Source organism: Mus caroli, unplaced genomic scaffold (assembly GCF_978045245.1).
Source record: "Mus caroli unplaced genomic scaffold, Mus_caroli_1 scaffold_14, whole genome shotgun sequence".
Classification (NCBI taxonomy): Eukaryota; Metazoa; Chordata; class Mammalia; order Rodentia; family Muridae; genus Mus; species Mus caroli.
The window spans coordinates 17,369,321-17,395,329 of NW_028227269.1; the positions used below are offsets into that span (position 1 = coordinate 17,369,321).

At 47.1% G+C, this 26,009-nt stretch overlaps 1 pseudogene; it reads left to right on the forward strand.

Annotated features, from left to right (window-relative positions):
- Positions 1-4,731: 4,731 nt before the first annotated feature.
- Positions 4,732-7,628, forward strand: LOC147001139 (hippocalcin-like protein 1; annotated as a pseudogene).
- Positions 7,629-26,009: the final 18,381 nt, after the last annotated feature.

Genomic DNA, 26,009 nt, shown 5'->3' on the forward strand with positions numbered 1-26,009 from the left:
TTCCACATTGCCCTCTCTGGGACTGTCATACCAGCACCATCCCATAGCCGGGTATCCTGGAGTCAGGTCCTGGCTCACTTAGGAGAGGTTCTGCAGCTCTCTGATGATCAGTTCTCTGGTTAGCAAGATGTGTCTGATGGGTGACATTTCTAAGTGGACCCCAGGCCAGAGACACATTGTAAGTTTCCCTGTGTGAATAGTTCAGTGGTGAGGGCCTTGGAGCTACTTGCTTTCACCAGGTCTAGGTCTTTTCTCTCCAATAGTAGTATTTGAGCAGGAGACCCCACAACTCCCAACTTGGTTCAACCTGGCTTCTCTACCTTTTACCTGCTACCACCCCAAACTCTGCCCTCTTTTCTGGGATCTCCTGTTTACCATGTTTCACAGATGTGTCTCCTGCCTGAGGGCCTCCCGAGAGCCTGCCTCTGACAGTAACATCCTAGTAGCCACCTCCTGGGCTCAGCTCATTGTCCCTTCCTCTAGGTACTCCAGTTCCCTTCTCCCTCTCATGCCCTCCTTTTCCCTCTCCCTCATTTCTTCCTTCCTTCCTTCCTTCCTTCCTTCCTTCCTTCCTTCCTTCCTTCCTTCCTTCTTTCTTCCTTCATTCTTCATTGCTTCTTTCCTCCCTTCCTTCCCCATCAATATTCCTGGATTATCCCCAGACATCTCTTTCTGCACCTCTTGTCCTGCTCCATTAAGGGATTCTTTGGACCAAACACCACCAGGTGTACCACCCTCCCACTGTTGGCTACCCTATTCTTACCTACACTTCCGTGTTACCAGGGTGGCTTCAATTTTACATGTGTCTGGTTAATTTAGTTTCCAAAATGAATTACCTACAATAAAACTAGGGCATTTCTATCCCTTCCCAAAGAGTCATGATATGCTCCTACTCTGTGTTGGTGTTTGATTTAGAGCCCTGGGTAGTGGGTTCCATGGAGAGCAGCTAGATCTTCATCTGTATGCTTATCCTAGGCCTGTGGTGACCCCTCAGCCACCAGCAGTCGCATTTGTCCTCTTAGGGCCGACTCTATGGCTGCAGAAGTTGGTATTGTGGGCTTCTCTTCAGAGCTGGATGTAGGTAGCTTCTGGGGGTACTTCCGGCCAGCACTGGACACCCTGTCAAACTCAATGTCCAGTGAGCAAGGGAGAGGTTGGCTAACTTGTGTTGAAGCCAAGGCTGTAGATGATAAGGAAAGAGGACACTAAACCTTGGTAGAAGCAAGCCTGTGAGATAGGAAGTGAGTGTAGCAAGAAAACAGAGTATCTGGCAGTCAGCCATCACTGGGGGACTTAAGAGAGCCTGCGCCCTTCTATGCAGGTCCTCCAGGACCTTAGTTCTGTGTTTCAGTTGTTTTTTTGTTTTTGAGACAGGGTCCTCTCACTGTAAACCAGGCTGGCATGGAGCTCAAAGTTATCTGGCTGCCTCTGCCTTCTGACTGCTGGGATTAGAGCTGTGTGCCAGCACCAAGGCTCTGTCTCTATTTCTTGTTCCTGAAGCCCCTCCCATACAGGGCTTAGCCTATAGTGTTCTATCAACTCGGAGGTTCTTAGACATGCCACCAGTCAAGAGATAGAGGCTGGGACACTGTGATTTGGGGATGCTTCTTCTTTGAGTAGAAAATAAAATCTAAGGGGACTGGGATCCTGGAGAGAGGGCTCTTGCTGTTCTTGCAGAGGACCCCAGTTCAGTCCTGTTCCCTACACCCACATGGTGGCTCACAACTTCTGTAACTCCAGTTCCAGGGATCTGACATACTATTCAGGCCTCTGCAGGTACCAGGCAATCTCACAATGTATTATATAAGAAGAAAAACATTTGTTACATACTATATAAATAAATATTCTTAAAGCTTTGAAAGAGAAAAAAAGAAAAGAACACATGAACACATTTTGACAACTTAAAACTGCAAATGCCCTTTAATCCCAGCACTCGGGAGGCAGAGTCAGGGGGATTTCTGAGTTCGAGGCCAGCTTGGTCTACAAAGTGAGTTCCAGGACAGCCAGGGTTATACAGAGAAACCCTGTCTCAAAAACCAAAAAAATAAAAAAATAAAAACAACAACAACAACAACAACAAAAAAACAAAATAAAAACCCTGCAAATGAGCCAGGCATTGTGGCTCACACCTGTGACGGCTAGACAGGGGAGGCAGGAAGGTAAGGGTGAGGTTCGTCCTCAGCTACAAGTAAGTTTGAAGCCAGCCTGAGCTACATGAGACCCTATCTCAGAAAACAAATAAATAAAATTACAAAGGAAAACAAGACAAAAGGTCTTACAAGGTCCATCCAGCCTATTCCCCACTTCAGTCAACTTTACCTTTCCAGTAAGTTCTTCCACAGGAGGCCTCCACTCACAAACCCATCTGACCAGTTCTCACAGATGGCAGCAATGGCCACATGCCCTTGTGCATAATCTTCTTCCATTTGTAGATATCTCTCTGTCTCTCTGTCTTTCTCTGTCTCTCTTTCTCTGTCTGTCTCTGTCTCTCTCTCTGTCTGTCTCTCTGTGTGTTTGTGTGTGTGTGGGGGTGGTGGTGTTTGTGTGTATGTCTCTGAGAGAGAGCCAGGGTTTTTCTGTGTAGTCCTGGCTATCCTATAACTTGCTCTGTAGTCCAAGGTAGCCTTCCTTGAGCTCCTATCTGTCTGCACTGTCACTGAGTGCTGGGGTTAAAGGCATGCACCACTACTGGCCTTCCTGTTCTCTTTCTTCTAATATAACTTTGTTAGACAGGTTCTCATGTAGCTCAGGCTGGCCATGAACTTGTTATATAGTCATAGATGACCTTGAACTCCTGATCCTGCTGCCCCCACCCTCCAGTTCTGGAATTACAGATGTGTGGCACACGGCTACCTGACTTGATGATTATTTCTGATCAAGACACTGTGGACATTTGAGTTGGTTGTTTGTAAAGGGGAGGACGTGTTTAGATAAGTAAATGTGTGCTTTGCAAGGCAATATCAAGCTGCCACATGTCTGTGTTGAACAAGGAACTTTAAATATCTCCTAGTCATCTAGATAAGTAAATAAAATATGTACATAGAACGCTAACAGCCTGGGAAAGAGGTGAAGAAGACAAGGGCGGTAGCAGGTAATACTGAGTGCATGTCTCATCTTCCTTAACAGGACCTAGCACCTAGAGCTTAGAATTCATAAGCCTCTGAGAAGTTCAGAGTGGTTTCCTTTGGGACTTGGGTAGAGGAGACTCACCCACACTAGTTCTTCTTCACCTTTCAAAAATAACTGAGCTATGCAGGTGTGTTACTGTGAAAGAAAGAAACCAAAATTGAGGTAGGGAAGTGAATGAGCATTAATGTCCAGTGGCCAATCACTGCAGGATCTCACACTTGGACCTTGTGGGAGACTGCAGTGGGGTGTGCTGGCCAGTGAAGCACAGTCCTGAATTTCCATTGGGGCTGTTTCAGCTGTTAACATTCACATCGACATTCACAGACCAATTGATGCCAATTCTAGATCTCCCTGGCAGAACAGTATCTCATAGGCATAATAAAGAGTGGGGACTCCCATAAGGTCCCCAGGTGTCTCTTCTAGGGTTAAAACAGCATGACATGTGCTGGTAACTTCTCCCAGTATTATATGTAGGGGGACAGGGAGGTCTTGGGGGGGTCTAAAAGCCCCCTGTCAACATGCTTCAAAGCTTTAATACCTGGGTCCCCATGAAACCCTACTTACCCAGATTAACCCAGAAATCTGGGTAAGAATGGGGTTTTTAAATGTAATTTATAAAATTAGGGTTGCTGATAAATGAAGTTGAACTTTGAAGGGCCAAAGCCATGTTCCTGTTCTCTGGTATCATCCCTGAGTCCACTCAGGATGGGTGTCAACCTAGTTCTAAATTTACCCTAGCTGTGTTAGGTAGGAATGTGAACCACTAACATCCGCCTATGCAGGCGGGATTTATTTACTATGCAGCATCAGCAAATGTATCTGTGACCAGGAAACAAACACACTGGGTCCCCCACGAGAAAAAGAACGAGCTGTTCAAAGTGAAGAGTCAGGATTGGGTCCACGAGACCCCTTTTCCCCAAGCTGATGAGCTGAGGGTTTTGTCTCAATCCTGCCTTTTGTTTAACCCTCACAGGACATTTGACAAAGCTTCATTCCACTGATTTTAGGTTGTCTCTCCCTGTCCTCTTATACCATGATTCTGCATGCATGCTCCAAGTAGACTGTATTTATCCATAAAAAGATATTCTTGCTATCTTTCCTAGAGTGTTCTGGGTTTTGCCATGTTATATAGAACCATAGCAAAATTACAGTTATGAAGTAGCAACAAAAATGACTTTATTTATTATTTTTTTAACAAGGTTTTTTTTTTTTAAAGATTTATTTATTTATTATATGTAAGTAACTGTAGCTGTCTTCAGACACTCCAGAAGAGGGAGTCAGATCTCGTTACGGATGGTTGTGAGCCACCATGTGGTTGCTGGGATTTGAACTCTGGACCTTCGAAAGAACAGTCGGGTGCTCTTACCCACTGAGCCATCTCACCAGCCCCAAAAATGACTTTATAGCTGGGGGTTCACCACAACATGAAGAACTGTATTAAGGGGTTGCAGCTTTAGGAAGGCTGAGAACCACTGCTGTTATGGATGTCACTGGACATACAGAGGATATTGCTTAGCCAGCATGGTGCTAGGTTGTGATAGGAAGTCAGACTTGGGGTTTCAGGTATCCACAGCTCACCTTGTGTCTTGGCCTTGCAGGTTTAGTCTCCACTGCCAGCTGCCATGGGCAAGCAGAACATCAAGCTGGGTTCTGAGGTGCTGCAGGAACTGCGGAAACACAGGGATTTCACCGACCATGAGCTTCAGGAGTGGTACAAGAGCTTCCTCAATGACTGTCCCACTGGCCACCTAACTGTGGACAATTTCAAGATAGGCCAACTTTTTCCCCTACAGAGAAGCCTCTAAGTTCGCTGAACATGTTTTCCACACCTTTGACACCAACAGTGACAGCACCATCGACTTCTGAGTGTTCATCATTGCTCTGAGCCTGACCTCTCGGGGCAAGCTGGAATAGAAGCTCAAGTGGGCCCTCAGCATGTCTGACCTAGACAGCAATGGCTACATCAGCAGCAGTGAAATGGTGGAGATAGTGCAGGTACCTACACTTGACAGGGCCTGGCACATGGGGAGTGCAGGGATCCAGGACCGGCATCCTTGGCCCCATACACCAGGTCATTCCTTTGCCCACTTGCTACCTGGGTATACTAAAGGAATGCATGTCTTTGCAGAGAGTAAAGATAAAAACCAAGCATCTATCAATTGCATGCTGAACATCAGGCTCCAGCTGAGCTCATCCATCAGGTTTATTCACACAATTCTATAAACTGGGTCTTTTTTTTTTTTTAACCTCTAATGAGATCTGAGTCTCAGATAGGAGATTAAGAATTGTCAAAGCAAGAACTGGGAAAATGACTCAGTGGGGAAGAAGACTTGATACCCAGCATGAGGACCTGAGTTCTGATCCCAACACCCACGGAAAAGGCAGGAGTGGCTGAGCATGCCCGAAACCCTAGAACTAGGGGATAAGTGAGTCCCAGAATCTTGCTGAGCAGGCAACCTAGATAAAATGGTAAGCCCCAGATGGGTTCAGTGAGAGGGTAAAGGGAATATTGTGAACACCGGTATTCCTGTTTGGCCTCTGCACGGGTGGATGTTCATCTGCATACACATTAGTTGTCTATAGGGCTTCCTATAGAAATCACAATGACACAGTAAAGGATGAGTCAGCAGTCAGTTCTTCACAGGAGCGATGCTTATGTGCACCCTGCATCTTCCTGCCCCATGCTCTAAACCATCTCTGTATTTGGTCCAGTGGGCTGACTCTGTGGGTAAATGTGCTTGCTACCAAGCCTGGCAGCCTGGGTTTGATCCCTAAGACCCACATGGTAGGAAAAGAGAACCAGCTTCCACAAGTTGTCCACTGAATTCCACATGAGATCACCTCCCCCAAATAAATAATTACATACATCCATAAAATAAGTAAAGTAGTTATATACAGTGCCTAATACAATGGCTATAGATGTTAATAAAATTTGTATTATTTGGGAAATAACAGGAAACTGTCTGTGTACCTCCAGTTTCATTTTCTAGACTATTTCCCACCCGTAGTTTGTTGGATCTGCAGATTCAGGACCCATGGGTGGGCAGGGCTCAATGTATTTCCCCTAAGACCTTCCCTCCAGGATTTCCCAGCTCCCCACCAAAGATCCTCCTTTCAGAGAGACGCTTTGCCCCACAACCTCCCCTCTACTCCGAACCAAGGAGCCCTCCATTCTTCCATGCCCCAGCTGTATTCTGTGCTGTTGAACGTCACTTAAACTTTCCTGGCTCCTTTTTCCCAGCTCCTTGTCTGTGAAACTTGTTCTGATGAGAGAAGGGTCCTGACTCTGCCCTTTCCATGCTTCTTGGTTAGCTGAGAGAAGACCATAACCCACCCTCCATCCTCCAGAGCACACTCACAGATGCCCCTTTGCAGGCCATCTACAAGATGGTGTCCTCCATGATGAAGATGCCTGGGGACGAGTCCATGCCCGAGAAGCAAACAGACAAGATCTTCAGGCACATGGACACAAACAATGATGGTAGGAAACATGGCAGGAGTGAGCAGGTCGGGTGGGAAGAGGGTATTGGGAGAGGGGGTGGGGTGGGGAGAGGGGAGTAGATGAGCCTGTGAAACTGTTGATGGCACAGAGGTGTTTGGGATATACTCTCTGCCCTATATAGGCCTGCCCTTTTCTAGCCCACTTGATTCAGCTCTGATTGAGGGAGGGAGACTAGAATTTAGGGTCAGGTACGCCTAGCTTGCATTCTGTACCCTTCCTAGGACTCTATAACCATGGGCATGTCAGTAGACCCTCTGACCTTCAGGCTTCATCTGCGTTGTCTGAGTTAGGGTTTCCATTGCTGTGATGAGACACTATGACCACAAGCAACTTGGGGAGGAAAGGGTTTATTCACTCACAGTTTCCATATAACTGTTCATCATCAAAAGCAGTGAGGGCAGGACTCAAACATGGCAGGAATCTGAAGGCAGGAGCTGATATAGAGACCATGAAAGGGTTGCTACTTCCTGGCTTGCTCCCCATGGCTTGCTCAGCCTTCTTTCTTATAGAACTCAGGATCACTAGCCCAGAGTTGTACCACCTACACTGGGCTGGGCTCTGCTCCATCAATCACTAGTTAAGAAAATACCCTCTGGTCAGGCATGGTGGCACATGTCTTTAATCGGAGCTCATAGGAGACAGGAGGCTCTCTGTGAGTTCAGGGCTAACCTGGTCTAAAAAGTGAGTTCTAGAACAGCCAGGGCTGTACACAGAGGAAACCCTGTTTCAATAAGCAAAACAAAAGGGAGGAAAGGAGGGAGAGAAGGAGGGAGGTAGAGAGACAGGGAGAGAGAAAGAGAGAGAGAGAGAGAAGAGACTGGACATTGTCCATTTTCCAGAGGTTTCCAGACTTATCCAGAGCACTGGCTAATCCTAAGTCTCCCTCTTCCATTCCTCAGGCAAAATGTCCCTGGAAGAATTCAACAAAGGTGCCAAGAGCGACCCATCCATTGTCCGGTTGCTGCAGTGTGATCCCAGCAGTGCTAGCCAGATCTGAGGGGAATGGGCTTTACACAGTTGTGAGAAACACAGGCTTGACCTGCCATCTTCAGCTTTGTTTGCAAAAGTGGATTTCTCCGTGATTTCTCCTGCTCTCTCGGGACCTGGGTTCAGGCAGCACATCACACTCACCTGGTCTGGCTGGATGCAGCTCCCTCCTCTATCTTACCCAATATATGTCCCTCCCCATTCAGTCCAGGCTGGTTCCTTCCAAGGTTTCAAGTGTTCTCAGCTGTAGGGCTCCTTCCCTGCCCACAGAGGGCCTGGAGGCCCTTAAGGACACCAGACAGGACATTTCAGTATCTCCGAGACCAGCTGATTTATTCGATGATCCCAGCTGACTTTGTGAGGATGAAGAACATGGAGAGCAGACAGGCAAGCCCTTCCTGTGCGTGGCTCCACCTCCCTTGTTTATTTTCTCTGACCAAAGCTGCTTGCATGTATATACCGTGGTATCCTTACTTTTAATATATACGTTTTGTATAAAGTGAGAAGGTTCAGCCCCTGTATTTAAAGCCTCTGACTACCTTTAAAGCATGGTCCCCTGTGACCTGTGATTCTCCCCACCCCAAAGTCTGGCTGTGCTGTGGTATTTATGTATTCATTTGCCTAATTACACAGGAGATACATGCATGCCCAGGGCTTTGGACATCTGCCCTCTGTCCTGCAAACACAGGTGTTCCTGTGTGTTATGTCCTTGCTTTCCATTGGCCTGGCATATTAAAATGATCAAATAAACCAAGGTCTGTGAGTTTCCTGTGTTGCCCCAAGCACCCTGTTCATGGTTCACTCTCCAGTGAGTGTGGGGATGAAGCAGATAAGTGGTAGACATGGGGAAAATCCTTGATTTATGGAACAGCCGAGAATTTAGTCAGAGAAGAGTCCATCCAGCCTGTCCCCGCTCAGTGGGCTCCACACACAGCAAGGCCATTGGCCCTCCTGCTTTAAGCCACAGAACCTGTAGTCTGAGCCCCAGACCGTCTGATGATGTTCAGGAAGCACCCACTGAACACCTGTCCTGGGTGAGCACTGGAGACTCTGAGATTGGCCAGACATTGTCTTTGCTCCCACCTCACCTCAAGGAGAAAGGTGCTGTTGGCTAGAAGGTGTTTTAGATATTGGACAGAAGCAGTACCTCAGGGCCAAATATGTGTCTTGGCTAATGTCACCCACCAATCTTGCAAGCCATCCAGCAGTTCACTTGGAGGGGGTACACCTGAGTGGTAGGCCGGCACTTAAAGAAAGGGAAACTAGGTGGATGAGAGAGAAATGGAGCCAAGACAATGTTCTGATCAAGGATCAAATGTTTAATGACAAATGCACTTATAAAGGAGGGCGTAGGCCCATTCCCACCCATTCATTCTTGGAGCCTGAAACCAGCTGCAGGTGATTATGTGCAGGATAGGGCATAGTCTCTGGAATAGCTCCTGGGCCTCTCAGCAGGTAGCAGTATCTTGAAGAGGAACAGCAACAGTGGCTAAACAATTGAGTGATCTAGGGAGGAAGGCTCCACCCTAGGTAATCTCCTTAGTGGCAGCAAGGTCAAGGTCTGGCTCAGCCAGCTTCAGGCTAAGGGAAGGTTACACAGTAAGTTCAGGATCACTTATTCAAATAATGGGGAATAAGAAGATGGATGGATGTGTCTACCCAGTTATGAAGACTTCTCTTTTTCTCTTTCTCTTTCTCTTTCTCTTTCTCTTTCTCTTTCTCTTTCTCTTTCTCTTTCTCTTTCTCTTTCTCTTTCTCTTTCTCTTTCTCTTTCTCTTTCTCTCTCTCTCCCTCTCCCTCTCCCTCTCCCTCTTTCTCTTTCTCTTCTCCTCCCTCTCCCTCTCCCTCTCCCTCTCCCTCTCCCTCTCCCTCTCCCTCTCCCTCTCCCTCTCCCTCTCCCTCTCCCTCTCCCTCTCCCTCTCCCTCTCCCTCTCCCTCTCCCTCTCCCTCTCCCTCTCCCTCTCCCTCTCCCTCTCCCTCTCCCTCTCTCTCTCTCTCTGCCAACATGTGATTCCTGGGATTGTAACTCAGGACCTTAGGTAGAGCAGTCAGTGCTCTTAATAACTGAGCCATCTCTCCAGCCTTGGGAGTCTTCTCAAATGGAGAACTCAATGTCACACAAGATGTGAGAGTACAGTGAGGGGCAGAAATAAGAGCACAGAAAGGGGCGACTGAGGCAGATAAGTCATGAGTTCTGGGACAACCTGGACTCCATAGCAGAATTAATGTCAGAGGACCAAAGGACAAAGAAAACTCTATTGTGCTCAGGGCTGCATGGAAAAGGAATGGAGGTCAGAGAGCCACAGTCCAGAGATGCAATTACACTGCACAAGTACTTAGGACTGACTGTTCCCTATGTTTGTCTCCAGACTTGAAAGGCAACTCTGTTAACAACAGTGTTCATGTTCAAGGTGTGGTTGATCCATTATTCCTGCACTAGCTGTCAGAGCATGGCAGCTAAGGCCAGGACTATACAAGGCTTCCATTCAAAGTTTCAGCTGATACCTGCTAGTGGAGATGAAAGACCCACAGCGTGAGGATTCCCCCAAGTTCTGACTCAGGAGAGGCGACACCCCAAAATCACCCACAAGAAATGTTCTTGCTGCAAATAGCAAGAGGATTTTTTTCAAGAGTGCTCTTGGGCCCACGGTCATACACCACGCAGGGGTAGAGGACCGTGGTGCGCCAAGTCGCTGGGTAAGGGGGTATTTAAAGGAAGAAACCACAACTCAAGGAAGTGGGGAGGGCGTTGTTGGAAAATACCAAAGATACCAGTTAAGAGTCACAAGGAAGTGCAAAGTCACAAGTGTCACAAGGAATACCTGGTAATTGTTCAGGTTATCTCTTAAGACAGTTTCTAAGAGCCCCTAACATTAGCACATTCTTTGAATTAACACTCTTTGAACCCAGGAAGCAGGTGGGTGGAGAGATGTCACTATCTGTTTTATGATTAACATACCTTGGAGCATTGAGTCACAAAGGTCACATTCCCAATCCTGGGCCTAAAGGCCTAGAATTTTGTTATTACGTTTTACTTTTTCAGAGATCTCCCAGGCCCAGAAAGACAGACATGGCAGATAGTCCTGAGGTAGCCTCCAAGTTCTGAATGGAACCCTGCTCAGGTCTCTGTGGGACCTGGAGGAGAGATGCCCAGTCTGACCTGGAATGTTCATAGAGGTTGCCTGAAGCTGGTAAGGGGAGTTATGGAGCTTAGGCTGCAAGGAGGGCCACCTGGTGAAGAACAAGAAGCATAAAATAGAGGTAAGATGATCAGTAGGAAGGGAGGGGAGGAAAGGGGAGGGAAAGTGGAGGGGAGGGGTGGGAAAGGGGAGGAAGAGGGGAGGGGAAGGAGAGGGGAAGGGATGAGAGGAGATGGGAGGAGAGACAACTGTCTGGGCCTTGCTGGTATTTGTTTACAAGCTATGAGATGAGCCAGGGTGCAGGTCAGTTAGAGGTCAGAGGGAGGAAGGAAGGAGACTAGATTGACATTGGAGCTTTCTCCCTCAGCCACACAGACATGACTGGCAAACGCTCACTAGAGCATTCTTTGTCACAAGAACTGAACATCAATTCTGAGAGATGCAGTCAATCAATTTTGGGGTATGGAATGCAGTATGCAGAATGTGTGATACACAGACATAGTTACATATAGTCATAAGACTTAAGATATATCTAAATAGCGACCTGAAAAGGCTTGGCATGCTTCTGTATATAAGAATAAGGCGGCCGGGCGTGGTGGCGCACGCCTTTAATCCCAGCACTCGGGAGGCAGAGGCAGGTGGATTTCTGAGTTCGAGGCCAGCCTGGTCTACAACGTGAGTGCCAGGACAGCCAGGGCTACACAGAGAAACCCTGTCTCGAAAAACCAAAAAAAAAAAAAAAAAAGAATAAGGCACCAGGCAATGGTAGATCATGGCTTTCATCCCAACATGAGGCAGCAATAGCTGAATCTCTGAGTTTGAGGCCAGCCTGGTGGACAGAGTGAGTTCCCAAACAGACAAGGCTACCCAGAGAAACCCTATCTTTCTTAAATAAATAAATAAATAAATAAATAAATAAATAAATAAATAAATAAATAATTAAAATAAAATAAAGGAGAGAGATGAGAGGCAACCTCCTTAGGGGTCTTCAAGGGTTCCAACCTCAAGCTAAGGGTTACTTCTAAGATCTGGTGATAAAACAGGCCCCTGAGTTGGTCTCTATCAACTTATTGCCCACTCATTATGAGGAGGGAGGCTACCTGCCACTGTTAGTAGCCCTATAAAGAGGCCCAAGTAGCAACAGCCCACAAGAACCAGGGCCTGCCAGGTGACACCTGAAAACACACAAAGAGAAAGCTGCCCTGGCCACAGCCCAGATTTTGACCCAGCCGAACTACTCCTGCGTTCCTGAGCGACAGGAATGCTGGGAGAGCAAACACTAACAGTTTAAGGGTAACCTTGGGAGGAGGTCCACTATCTGAAGGCACATCGGTGGGGACCCATGGGGAATGGGACTGCTTCCTGAGAAGTCCTGGGCTGCTGACAGTCACTAAGAGCTCTTCAACAGTTACAGACAATATTTAAAACAAAAATAAGACAGGCTGGAGTGATGGCTTGGTGATTCAGAGCACTGGCTGCTCTTGCAGACAACCCCATTTGGCTCCCAGCACTCACACAGCATCTCACAACTGTCAGTTTCTCCAGTGCCTCCCTCTTCTGGTTTTCAGAGATACTGCACTCATGTGGCACACCTACATATATGCAGACCAATGCTTATACACATAAAATTAAACAACCCCTTAAAAAAAAAAAAGCAGAGGCCAGGCACAGTGGCATATACTTTTAATCCCAGCACACAAAGATACAGCCTGATCGACAGCCTGTATCTACATAGCAAGTTCTAGGACAGCCAAAGTTACATTATAGTGAGACCTGGTCTGGGTTGAGAGAGAGAGAGAGAGAGAGAGAGAGAGAGAGAGAGAGAGAGAGAGAGAGAGAGAGAGAGAGAGAGAGAGAAGGGAGAGGGGAGAGGAGGGAGGGAGGGAGGGAACATTGGGCTGAAGTAAAGAAATGGCCCACTCATCCCATCCTATTTCCCACCATGCCAACTGCTGGTCTCCAACACAGACTGGCCAGCAAGTAACAGAGGGAGAATCAATCCCAAGAGTTTCTCAAGACACACTGAGATAGGTGCTCAGTGCTCTCACCTTCTGTCTGTCTGTCTGTCTGTCTGTCTGTCTGTCTGTCTGTCTGTCTCTGCCTCTCACATTCACACACACACACACACACACACACACACACACACACACACACACACACACACACACGAGCCCATCTCACTGCCTCCTCTGCCCACTCGCCTACTCCAGAGTTGATAGTGAGGTGGGCCTGCCTGTCTGAGAACTGGGATCAGCAGAAGAGGCACAACAATGGACTGTCTATGGGTTATGTGTGAGAAAAGAGAAACTTTTGGTCTCAGAAAGGATGGCATTGCTAGGAGTACCGGGGTGGAATGGGCTCCCATCCTGGCAGGGACTATGAGGAAGTCACCATCCTCAGGGTGGGGAGAGGGCCCTTAGGGAGCTCACCTGGGACTGCAGTTGTCCCTCTGCTGTGTGCTCTGAGGCCAGTTTGGAACCTAGGAGTCTAACCCACAGTTCACCTGCTTTAAAAGGTCTGTGATTTGTATGGGATATCCTTTCTCACAGCAAAATATAGACCTAATACATCAATGTAAGTTAAACCTTCTCTTTACCAAGGGAGGAACTTAGAAGGGCCACACTGTTCCTGCACTTCTACTCCATCCCAGACACCCTTGTCCCATTTTGGTCCTTAGAGCCAGACCTTTAATGAGTCCCATGTAGAAGGGTCTGTAGCAGTGACACTACAGAAGACTATCCTATGTGACAATTGTTTCCTCTTTGTGTTTCCTCATGAGCTTTAAATAGACAGGCAGTCCCAGTGAAACTCTCCATGCCACCAAGACTGTGCTGTCCCCTGTCTCCAGTAGACAGACTGGTGAATCACACAGAACTATGAAGACTGTCCCCTTGGCCAGCATCTCCATGCCTCCTACTGGCCCCTGTAGCTTAGGGTTTCATCAGTAACAAGAGTGTGTTTTAACGAATAGATTCCCCACAGCAGTTCATCAATTAGTTTAAAATTGTACCCGACCCAGCCCACACACACCTTGTGAGCTTGGGCTGAGGCCACTTCTCCAGAAAGAACATTGGCTGCCCTCCCAAGTCTGTCTCCTCTGCTGGCCTGCGACTTGTCAAAGGGTAGAGGGAAACAGCATCTAAAGTTAGGAAGAAGAAATGCCTTTCATGTCACTGACCTTCATTCTTTCCATATATTTGTTTTTATAGCAACAAACCAAATGTTTTAAAAACAGAAATCAGAATGGATATGAAGCAATTTCATCACCTGTCTTCCACAGCGCAATTGGCGCCTCCATATTAAGTCCTGAGTGTCCTGTCCTTCCTCCTTTGGGGGCTTCTGTTGGACACAGTTTTCTCTTTTGAGCTACTCACTTGCAGCTGAGAAAGCACCTTTCTTCCCTAGTAGCAAGACCTAGAAGTGGGGTATTCCAAGACAGCAACATGTCCTTATTGCCATGATCAGAAAAGATTCAGGACCTCTTCAACTAAACAAAGTGGCACAGACCTAGGAAATTCCCAGCTTCCACTTTCCCCAAAAAGCGAGCTCAGTGACATTTCCCAAGTGAGGAGGCAGGAGAGGAGGTGATATCAGTCTAGACTAGACTGATGAATAGGCTATCTCAGCACACTCATGGCAGCATGTGTGGATACTGACATGTGGGGCTGCTTCTTGACATTGCCCCAGAAGATACAAGCCCCACAGAGCCTCATCCAAGAGCCTGAGTACAACTAAGTATTAACTACCTCTCTCTTCCTTACTCACAGATACAGCTCAGTCATGGGCAGAACAGACATGCTCATGAGAATTCAGGAGGGAAAACTGTTAGCAATGAGATGGGTCCTATCTTCATGAGGGAGCTGGTTACAAAATTCAGGCAAGGCAACCTCTGAAAAACAAACATGTCATGCTTATGCAACAAGGAGAGACCTGGCCCTGATAGAGCCAAAGAGGATGTTTGGAGTAGGAGAGGGACAGAGAAGATAATAAAGAGACTTGTAGATGGGTATGCATAGGAACACCAGCAGCAAATACATCTTCCAACAACTGATACACCTTCCAGCAGCAGATACATCTTCCAGCAACTGATATATCTTCCAGCAGCAGATACATCTTCCAGAAGTTGATATATCTTCCAGCAGCAGATACATCTTCCAGCAGCAGATACATCTTCCAGCAGAAGATACATCTTCCAGTATATGAAACATCTTCCAGCAGCAGATACATATTCCAGTATCTGAAACATCTTCTAGCAGCAGATACATCTTCCAGCAGCAGATACATCTTCCAGCAGCAGATACATCTTCCAGTATCTGAAACATCTTCCAGCAGCAGACATATCTTCTAGCAACTGATACATCTTCCAGCAGCAGATACATCTTCCAGCAGCAGATACATCTTCCAGTATCTGAAACATCTTCCAGCAGCAGATATATCTTCTAGCAACTGATACATCTTCCAGCAGCAGATACATCTTCCAGTATCTGAAGCATCTTCCAGCAGCAGATACATCTTCCAGCAGCAGATACATCTTCCAGCAGCAGATATATCTTCTAGCAACTGATACATCTTCCAGCATCAGATACATCTTCGAGTATCTGAAACATCTTCCAGCAGCAGATACATCTTCCAGCTGCAGGTACATCTTCCAGCAGCAGATATATCTTCTAGCAACTGATACATTTTCCAGCAGCAGATACATCTTCTAGCAAATGATACATCTTCCAGCAGTTAATACATCTTTCAGCAGCCAGGGATTTCAGAAAGAGGTGAGGGCAAAGAACAAGAACCCGTGCCTACAGTTCGTGAGGTACAGACATCCTTGGGGCTTTTGAGGCTGCAGGTGACTCTCAGAAACCATGTGTCACTAACCCAGGTGGAGATGGAAGTTGTTGGGTAGAAATTTAGAAGTCCTCATTTGCAATAGAAGTGTCTGCCTTCTCACCACCCCTTAGCAGCCCAAGAAAGTTCTTCAGGCTCCAGCTTAGCAAGGCTTAAGCAACTGCTACTAATATGAAGAGGTTTATTTTTAAATCAAATTCTCCCTTGTAGTTACAAAAATAAATCATATTCGGGGTGGCATGTAGCAAATTTGGTTGAGGGCTTGCCTAACTTTCATGACACCCTGGGTGGGGTACTCAGTGCTACATAAAACTAGGCATGGTTGCACACATCTATAGTCCCAGAACTCAGAGGTGGAGGCAAGAGGATAATAAATTTAAGGTCATCGTCATCCTCTGAACAGCAAGCATGAAGTTTGGGTCCACTTTGGGCTATATACACCCTATCCTGGAAATAAACAAACAAACAAATAAATGACACTTGTAAAATTTAAAATAAGCCAGGCAGTAGTGGGGCACACCTTTAATCCCAGCACTTGGGAGGTGGATTTCTGAGTTGGAGGCCAGCCTGGTATTCAGAGTAAGTTCCAGGATAGCCAGGGCTACTCAGAGAAACCCTGTCTCAACCCTCCCCCCACAATTCTCAAGATGGTTCCAGGAGCCACCCATTGCCTTTTAATAATCATATACCCCCCCCTCTCTCTCTCTCTCTCTGTCTCTCTCTTTCTTCCTCTCTTCCTTTTTGGGATATTTTTTCACTCCATAGAATTCCCTAGAACTCTTTATGGCTAAGCTGCATTCCACAGCACCAGTGCATGGCAGCTGGGTTACCAAGTCACTATTGAAGGACATCTGGTCAGCCCTTATGGCCATTATACACAATCATTGTGAACACTTACAAAAAGGTGTATCTGTGAACATGAGTTTCCATGCATGTGGGATAACTGCCCGGGAGCATGATGGTTGGACTTCACAGCAATTGTATGCTCAGCTCAATTGTTTGTTTTAAAATTTTATTCATTTACTTCTTACATAGGTGGAGTGTATGAATGTGGAGGTCAGAAGACAAATTGAAGGAGTCAGTTTTGCTACATTGATCCTGGGTTTTAGCCTCAGGTTATCAAGCATCATTACCCACTTAGCCATCTTATCAGCCTGTGTGCTGTTGGGCATTGGGCTATTCACTGACAATCTGGTCTCCAGGCAAGCTGAGGTGTAACCCCGGGACCCAGTGGTGATAATTGACTTACATGGGACAGAAGTTCTCTCGTGTCTCCTGGAACTCTGGCTCCTGTCAAAGTTATGGCCTCCACAGCCCTCAAAAGAGAAGCATGGCTTTAGTCAAATAGCCAATGCCCCAAGCTTCTGACCTTCAGGTTAAACTCCTCCCCAGTTACCTAGCAACAGTAAAGATAACAGCATACCATAAGAGGGGCTGTTTGGCCCCTCCTCATTCTCTTGCTCTCTTGCTCTTACTCCCCTTACACTTACTCTCTCCTCTCCTCTCCTCTCCTCTCCTCTCCTCTCCTCTCCTCTCCTCTCCTCTCCTCTCCTCTCCTCTCCTCTCCTCTCCTCTCCTCTCCTCTCCTCTCCTCTCCTCTCCTCTCCTCTCCTCTCCTCTCCTCTCCTCTCCTCTCCTCTCCTCTCCTCCTCTCTTCTCTTCAGACATTTGGTGTATGTGCTTGGCTGAGGAGCCAATCGGGCGAAGCTACCATCTGTGGGATTATGACTGAACGCCTCTAAGTCAGAATCCCGCCCAGGCGGAACGATAAGGCAGTGCCGAGGGAGCCTCGGTTGGCCCCGGATAGCCGGGTCCCCGTCCGTCCCCGCTCGGCGGGTCCCCATGTCGTCCCCGCGGCGGCGCGGTGTCTCCACCCGCCGGGCGTCGGGACCGGGGTCCAGTGCGGAGAGCCGTTCGTCTCGGTGCCCTACCCAGCAGTTTTCTTCCTTCTAACTCAGGAACATTGCTCCCCAGTCCCTTACTTTTCTAATCCTCCTTCCCAAGTGAACACAGTCAACATAGATTTTCACACTCAGACACATGACTCCCAGCCCTGATGTGAGCTAAGATCAGTTAAGTAGAATCCTGAAGAATATTCATGAGGCCTGGCAAGATGGCTTTAGTGGGCAAAGGAGCTTATTACCAAGCTTAATTGATCCTGTGGACAAATGTGCAGGAAGGAAAGAACGGACTCTAGCAAGTTGTCCTCTGACCATGCACACCACCCATGTATACAAATACATAAACAAAATGTTAAAAAAAAAAAAAGACATAACCGTGGGCAGGTTCCAGGTCCCAAGGTTCTGGTCCAATCCCCACATGCTGGGAATGTTTAAATCATCTGGGTAATTCTAGTATGGCTTCAAGGATGAAAATCAACTTCACAATCTGAATGAAAAATTAAATAGTATAGGGGGCCTAATGACTCCTAAAGTATTGGGAAGGTTTTTATTGTAGCTATAAGGAAGAAAGAAGACAGAGGAAAGAGGACAGAGTGAACTTGCCGACAGACTAAACCATGTGAGAGAGAGAGAGAGAGAGAGAGAGAGAGAGAGAGAGAGAGAGAGAGAGAGAGAGAGAGAGAGAGAGAATCACTGACCAAGAGAGGTGGCCAGGGCCAAGAGAACAGCATAAACCAAATGGCTGAGTTATACAGGAATCAGGCTTGGGGAAGGGATTCTAAGGTCTAGCTTCCAGGAAAGAGAAGTTTAGGGTAGGGGATGAGATGAGAAGTGCTAGGAGGAACCATAGGTACTGAGAGATGCTGGGAGAGCTGGGAGGAGCCATAGGTACTGAGGGATGCTAGGAGAGCTGGGAGGAGCCATAAGTACTGAGGGATGCTGGGAGAGCTGGGAGGAGCCACAGGCACTGCACAACACTCCTCCCTGGTCTCCTAGAGACCCTAAGTCTGTTCTTGGATGGTGTGCTCATGTCTTCCCCCTGAGCAGGGGGGCCTGGACTCTGGAAGGTAGATTCTGCTGTCAAGGGAGGCAGCAGGGCTAGTGACAAGCTTTCTTCTGCCCTATAAAGCAGATGTTTCTGTACCTGTATCTGTCTGCCACTGACTCTTCTTTAAGCAAAAACCCTTCTGGGTTTTATACTGGAATCCCAGAACTACGGTCCCAGCCACCTTGTACAGTGCCTAGGTCTTGGCACTGGTCCTGAACTGGGATTTTATTGTGAAAAGGAGGCAAGAATCCTCCCTGGGGTGGCAGACATCTGCAGAAAGATTTAACTACCCCCGTCTACCATCAGAGAATGTTCAGAATCCACAGCTGGGCAGCAGGGTCCTGAGAGGACAAACACCTCTGTACACAGTGGACACGTGGTTCTGGCTGTGTAGTGTCTGACCTAGTCTGGGCCCCTCTGGAGATCTGGGAGTCACCCAGATCTCACAAATAAACTCCCATACTACTTCCATTAGCCAAAAAGGATGCTGCTTCCTTGGAACAGAGAGCCCGTTGGCTGTGAAGTCAGAGGAAGCAGCAAAATAACAAAGCAAAACAAAACACTTGTCCTTCATGGGACCAGCCAGTCTGAAGAGCATGCTCAGATCTAGGGAGGGTTCTGGGTGTTCTTCAAGCCATCTCCTGGCCTGTAGGCTTGTCAGTCTTCAGTAGCCAGAGAGGCAGCAATGTGCCTGAGGTTGGATCTCCTGGAATGGAGCTCCTTGGGCCTGGCCCCAGGCCACAGCATCACAGTACTGGAGTGGCACCTGGATTCCTACAGCAATCCTGCGGCAATTCCTTTGGGAGCTGAATCATGAGAGCCCTGGTCTTAGCCTTCAATGCAAGCCTAGAGCAGTCCTTGAGTAGGCAGGGCTCTCCTAATGAAAAGAGACTGAAGTCTCCCAACATAAAAAATTTCATTTTTCAATGAGAAAACTGAAGCTGGATAGCCAAGTGGTTTTTCAAGAGCCATTGATTTGTGAGGATGGGAGTGGAGACCATAGGATACTAGAGGACAGGAGCATTGTTCTGAGAAGAGGGAGCCCACAGCAATTACTCTAGATTGCACCCCACTAGAAAAGCACAGAGTTCATTGTGTAGATAGGGCAGGTTGGAGATGCAAACTCTGTGGGAGTTATCAGATTGGAAAGCAGGAAGAAACTGTGACTGTCGTGGCAATACCAAGGTTGTTCTAAAGGCACACTTGTGCCCTCCCTTCAGCTTTCTGAGGACTGTGACAATGGACCCCCAAAGAACTGGAATTTTCACCAGGAATTTCAAGTCGACATAGGGAAAGTGCTGGGACCCTGACACTAGCCAGAACAGGACTCTGTCTCTAGTGCTGCCAGACTGCAGGACAAATATGGGGAAGGGTTGTGTGCTGAGAAGAGACAAGGATGGGTCGACCACGGGCTGAATCTTGACCATGACCGCCAAACCTAAACCCATCTGTAGTCAGGAGCAGAGAGAGATGGATCCTGGTGCTCAGTTGCTTTCTCCATTTTATTCAGCCCAGGAATCCAAACCTCAGAAGGGTGCTACCAACACTTAGGGTGAGTTTTTCCTTTTATATGTTGCTACCTAGAAATTCTCCTGCAGATGTGTCCACAGGTTTATAGTCTAGGCAATTCTAGATTCCATCAAGTTGACAATCATTATCCACCATCACAGAGCCATCAGTGAGTAGGTGGTAATCCTCGTTAGTGGGAGCACTGGATGTGCAGTCAAGGGACCTTGTTCTTGCAATGGCCTTGCTGGTAGTCACCCTTGTGGAAAACAGCCAGACTCTGCTGTCCTTCTTGCTTAGCCCTGGGTTCCAGCACCATATAAAATGGGTTTGGAGGTACATGCCTGTGATGCTAGTACTTGCAAGCAGTTTGTTATTGTTTGTTTTTCAAGACAAGGTTTCTCTATGTAGCAATGGCTATCCTGGAACTCACTCTGTAGACCAGGCTGGCCTGCAAATCAGAGATTCAGCTGCCTCTGCCTCCTGAGTGTTGGGATTAAAGTCCTGCACCATCACTGTCCAGCTCAAGATTATCTTTATATCAGACCAGCCTGGGATGCATAAGACTCTGTTTCAAATACAACAAACAAACACAAAGCCCCAGCGTCTCCTATAACAGTAGTTAGTTTAAGATGACTATACCATTCATCAGTGTCTTCTTCACTTCCTGCGGCTATTTTAAAAAAAAGAAAAATAATGTCAACAGTTAGGATGACTCACATGGTAATGTATCATCTTAGCATTCTAGACGCTAAGGGCCAAGAGCAATGTGCTGAAGGGGTTGATTCCATGTGAGGCCATGTACTGGCTGGTTTTGTGTTGTCATCTTGGCTAGGGTTATCACAGAGAAAGTAGATTCACTTGGGAAAGTGCCTCCATGAGATCCAGCTGTGTGGCATTTTCTCAGTTGAGGATCAAGTTGAGAGGATCCACTGTGGGTGGTGCCATCCCTGGGCTGGTGGTCTTGGGTTCTATAAGAAAGGAAGCTGAGCAAGCCATGGAAGCAAGCCAGTAAGTGCCACCCCTCCATGGCCTCTGCATCAACTCCTGCTTCCTGACCTGCTTGAGTTCCAGTCCTGACTTCCTTGGTGATGAACAGCAATGTGGAAGTGTAAGCTGAATAAACCCTGAACTCCCCAACTTGCTTCCTTGCTTCTTGGTCATGATGTTTTGGGCAGGAATAGAAACCCTAACTAAGACAAGCCTGGAGGCCAAACTTTGCCCAAGCCTTTCTTTGGCTTGTGTTTAGCCATCTTCCTGTGTCTTCCTTCTTCTATCCCTATTTGCTTCTGTGTCCAAATTGCCTTTCCTATGAAACAAATGGAGCAGGCTGAAGTGATGACACGGTGGACAGAATGCTTGGTGTGGGAGCTTAAGGTCAGTGATTCTTTTCCCAGGACCAGCATAAGAAGCCAGGAGTGGCCCTGTAAGCCCAGCACTGTGGTGGGTGGAGACAGGAGGATCACTAGGAGCACAGGCCACCTGTCTAGTATCAACTTCAGTGAGATAACCCCTGCCTCATACATTAAAAACTAATTTCTAGAAGTTCTTGATTGAAATGGCTTTTAAACCAAACTGAAAATGAAAAAGAAGAAAGGCAAATTTTTCTTCTCAGAAAGGCACGGATACTATTAGGACAGACACACTGTGCTCACTTCAGCCAAGATCTTATTTCTAAATAAGGCCACACACTGAGGCACTAGGGCCAATTTCTTCATAGCTCTTCTCTGGGGAATACAGGATGTTAAATGATTTCTGGGTGTAAGCACAGAGTGCATGCAGGGAGTCCAGGATTACAGTGACAAGCCTAGGTTCTAAGTTTCAGCTCTGTACTGTTTGAACAAGCTGCTGACAAGGGGAACTGGGACCTGCTCTCACTGGTTGTTGGTCACTGTCTTCTGAGTTGAAGGTTTCCTAGAGTTTGTGTAGGAGACAGAGGTGGCAGGTATATATCCAACTATCTATCTATCTATCTATCTATCTATCTATCTATCTATCTATCTATCCATCCATCCATCCATCCATCCATCCATCCATCCATCCATCCATCCATCTATCTATCTATCTATCTATCTATCTATCTATCTATCTATCTGTGGAAAGCCGTGCAGCGAGCAATTGCTGTGGAGAGCTGTTCGCGTGCCGCGAGCAATCACCATTATAAGATGGTGCTGGCCTCAGCTGTGACAAACTAGTAAACAAGCCTTGTGCGCAAGTGCGAGAGTGAACTTACTCCTAGTCACTGCCCATTCTCGGGGTGTAATAGTGGTGTGATGGGCGAGCAACGAATCAAGAGCTGTCACGCCACATCAGGTGCTGAAACGTCATGGCTGAGCACTATATAAGGGACTCCATTTTCTGGGGTCGGGATCTTCCTGAGAAGTAAGCAATAAAGCTTTGCCGCAGAAGATTCCAGTTGTCCTGAGTGTGTTCTTGCCGGCGGGGACAAAAGCTCGTGATACGTGGTGCCGAAGACCTGGGGACTTTATACCATCACACTGGCGCAAGGAAGATCCCTCGTTCGCCGGGCGGAACCAGAACTGCGGGACACTACAGCTCTGCAAGGTAAGTATTGTCTTGAAATTTCTCCAGAGTTAGATGCCCTTTTGATTGTTTGCACGGGGATTGCACTTTCCCTTTTGGTTTTGTTTTGCTTCCACCGCTGGAACTGCTGACTGGTTCCCAGTCGCAGTCAGGCTCGGACAGCACCTGGACAGCGACTAGTTTCAGTCACGGTCAGGACTGGATAGGGGCAGTATGGGAATTTCTCACTCTGTAGTAATGGTGTTAAGGTCAATCCTGAAGCAGTGTGGCCTAAAAATCACCACTAAGAGTATAGAGGCATTTGTCAGGGAGGTAGACTGTGTGGCACCATGGTATGCTTGCTCAGGTTCGTTAACTGTCACCTCTTGGGACAAACTGAAAGGAGATCTAGTTAGGGAACAGCAGAACAGCAAACTTAAAGCAGGGATCATGCCGTTATGGAAATTGGTGAGATCGTGCTTAACAGATGAGGATTGTCAGCAAATGGTAGAAGCAGGGCAGAAGATTTTGGACGAAATTCAAGACAGTCTATCAGAGGCAGAGTGGGGAGAGAGATTGAAAGTTGGGACGAAACAAGGTGCACCGAAGAATTTAGGCCTTTCCACGGGCCTTGAGCCCGAGGAAAAGAGATATAAAGGAAAGAATGCCTTGGGAGAGATTAGAAAAAGGGATGGAAAGGGAGAGAGGAAGAGAGAAAGAACTGGAGAGGCACATAAGGAAAGGAGACTCTACCCACCATTAGATGAGTTTAAGGCACTAGCTGTCAGTAGCTCAGAATTGGATAAGGAACTTAGCTCCTCTGAGGAGACAGACTTAGAGGAAGAAAGATACCAGCTAGATGAAAGACGAGCTAATCAGTCACAGAATAACATAAAGAAAGCAAAAGTAGCTAGAGACAAATGTCAAATCACTATGCGATCTTCAGATCCGCAACCTCTGGGTCCTAGTACACCTCCGCCCTACGTGCAGAGGTATCAATCAGACTCATTCATTTCAAAAGAGGAACAGAGAAAAGTGCAGCAAGCGTTCCCAGTCTTTGAAGGTGCAGAGGGCGGACGCGTTCATGCCCCAGTGGAGTATATACAGATTAAAGAACTAGCAGAGTCAGTTCGTAACTATGGAGTCAATGCCAACTTTACTGTAGCCCAAGTCGAAAGGCTTGCGACTCTGGCAATGACCCCCGGCGATTGGATGACCGTAGTAAAAGCCACATCTCCTAACATGGGAATGTATTTAGAATGGAAAGCTTTGTGGCAAGACTCCTGCCAAGCACAGGCAAGGGCCAATGCCAATGTTGAAGGGGACCAAGGAACATGGACTTTTGAGTTGCTTACAGGTCAGGGACAACACGCTAATAACCAGACAAATTACCATTGGGGAGCTTATGCTCAGATCTCAGCTGCTGCAGTTAAGGCATGGAAGGCACTCTCTAAGAAGGGAGAGGCAAGTGGGCATTTGACCAAGATCACCCAGGGCGCACAGGAGTCATTCTCAGATTTTGTGGCTAGAATGACAGAAGCGGCAGGGAGAATTTTTGGGGACCCAGAGACAGCTATGCCTTTAATTGAACAGTTGATCTATGAACAGGCTACCCAGGAATGCAGGGCAGCTATTACACCTAGAAAGAGCAAGGGACTGCAGGACTGGTTGAAGGTTTGCCGTGAGCTTGGAGGGCCACTCACTAATGCAGGTTTAGCAGCTGCCATTCTACAAGGGCAAAAACGCCCTGACATGGCTGAGTTCAAACTCTGCTATAATTGTGGCAAACCGGGACACTTAAAAAAGGACTGTAGAGCCCTTGTCAAAAGGAGAGCACCAGGACTGTGTACTAAGTGTGGAAAAGGATATCATTGGGCTAGAGATTGTCGTTCAGTCAGGGACATTCGAGGCAGGCCCCTGCAGCCAGGATTCCCTCAATCAGTAGATAATGAGACCATTCCAAAAAACCAGTACAGGGCCCTCAGGTCTCAGGGCCCGAAAACATATGGGACCTCGACAGGCAAAAGGTAGACCCCACAGTCCGCAGGGCAACAGAAGGATCAGCTGGGTTGGACCTCCGTACCACCACCTGATTCATGCTAATGCCCCAAATGGGGGTGCAGCCTATTCCTACTGACTATAAAGGACCTCTGCCATCTGGGAGTGTTGGCCTAATATTGGGCTGGGCCTCCCTTACCTTACAAGGTCTTATTGTTCACCCTGGAGTCGTAGATCAAGACTATGAAGGGGAACTTCAAGTTCTCTGTTCCTGTCCTCAGGGTGTCTTTTCTATTTCACAAGGGGATAGAATAGCTCAGTTAATAATTTTGCCAAGCCTACATGGCTGTTTTCCTTCCTCTGGTGTCCCTCGAGCTACCAGAGGGATTGGTTCTACTGGAAATGATTCTGCTTACTTAGTGATGCCTCTTGACTCCAGGCCATCCTTAGAATTAGTTATAGAAGGAAAACAATTTAAAGGGATTTTAGGCACAGGAGCAGATAAAAGTATCCTTTCTTCCCAATGGTGGCCAAAAACTTGGCCCGTTACTCAGTCATCACGTTCTTTGCAAGGTTTAGGTTATCAGTCCTGTCCCACTATTAGTTCCCGTTCTTTGAGCTGGACAGCTCCTGAAGGTCAAACAGGACGATTCACTCCCTATGTTTTACCACTCCCAGTAAATCTCTGGGGGAGAGACATCTTACAGGCACTAGGACTGACCTTGACTAATGAATACTCGCCACAAGCTGTTCAAATAATGAAGAAAATGGGCTATAAAGAAGGAAGGGGATTAGGGAAAGGAGAGCAGGGTAAACTTGAACCTATCCCTCAAAAAGGTAATAATGGGAGACAAGGTTTGGGTTTTTTCTAGGGGCCGTTGAGGGCTCCATGCCCATACCATGGCTTACAGAGGAAGTTGTATGGGTTCCTCAATGGTCTCTCTCCTCTGAAAAGTTAGAAGCAGCTACAAAACTAATTTCTGAACAGCTACGCTTAGGTCATTTAGAGCCCTCTACCTCACCCTGGAATACACCTATTTTCGTAATTAAGAAAAAATCTGGCAAATGACGTTTATTACATGATCTTAGAGCTATTAATGCACAAATGCGTCTATTTGGACCAGTTCAGCGAGGGCTACCATTGCTTTCTGCCTTACCCAAAAATTGGGAAATTATAATTATAGATATTAAAGATTGCTTTTTCTCTATACCTTTATGCCCTCAAGATAGGCAAAGATTTGCATTTACCATCCCAGCCATTAATCATTTAGAGCCGGATCAAAGATACCAATGGAAGGTCCTACCTCAGGGGATGGCGAATAGTCCCACCATGTGTCAACTGTATGTGCAATTGGCACTTAAGTCAGTTAGAGAGCATTTTCCATCATTACAGGTGATAATTTATATGGATGACATTTTGATTTGCCATAAAC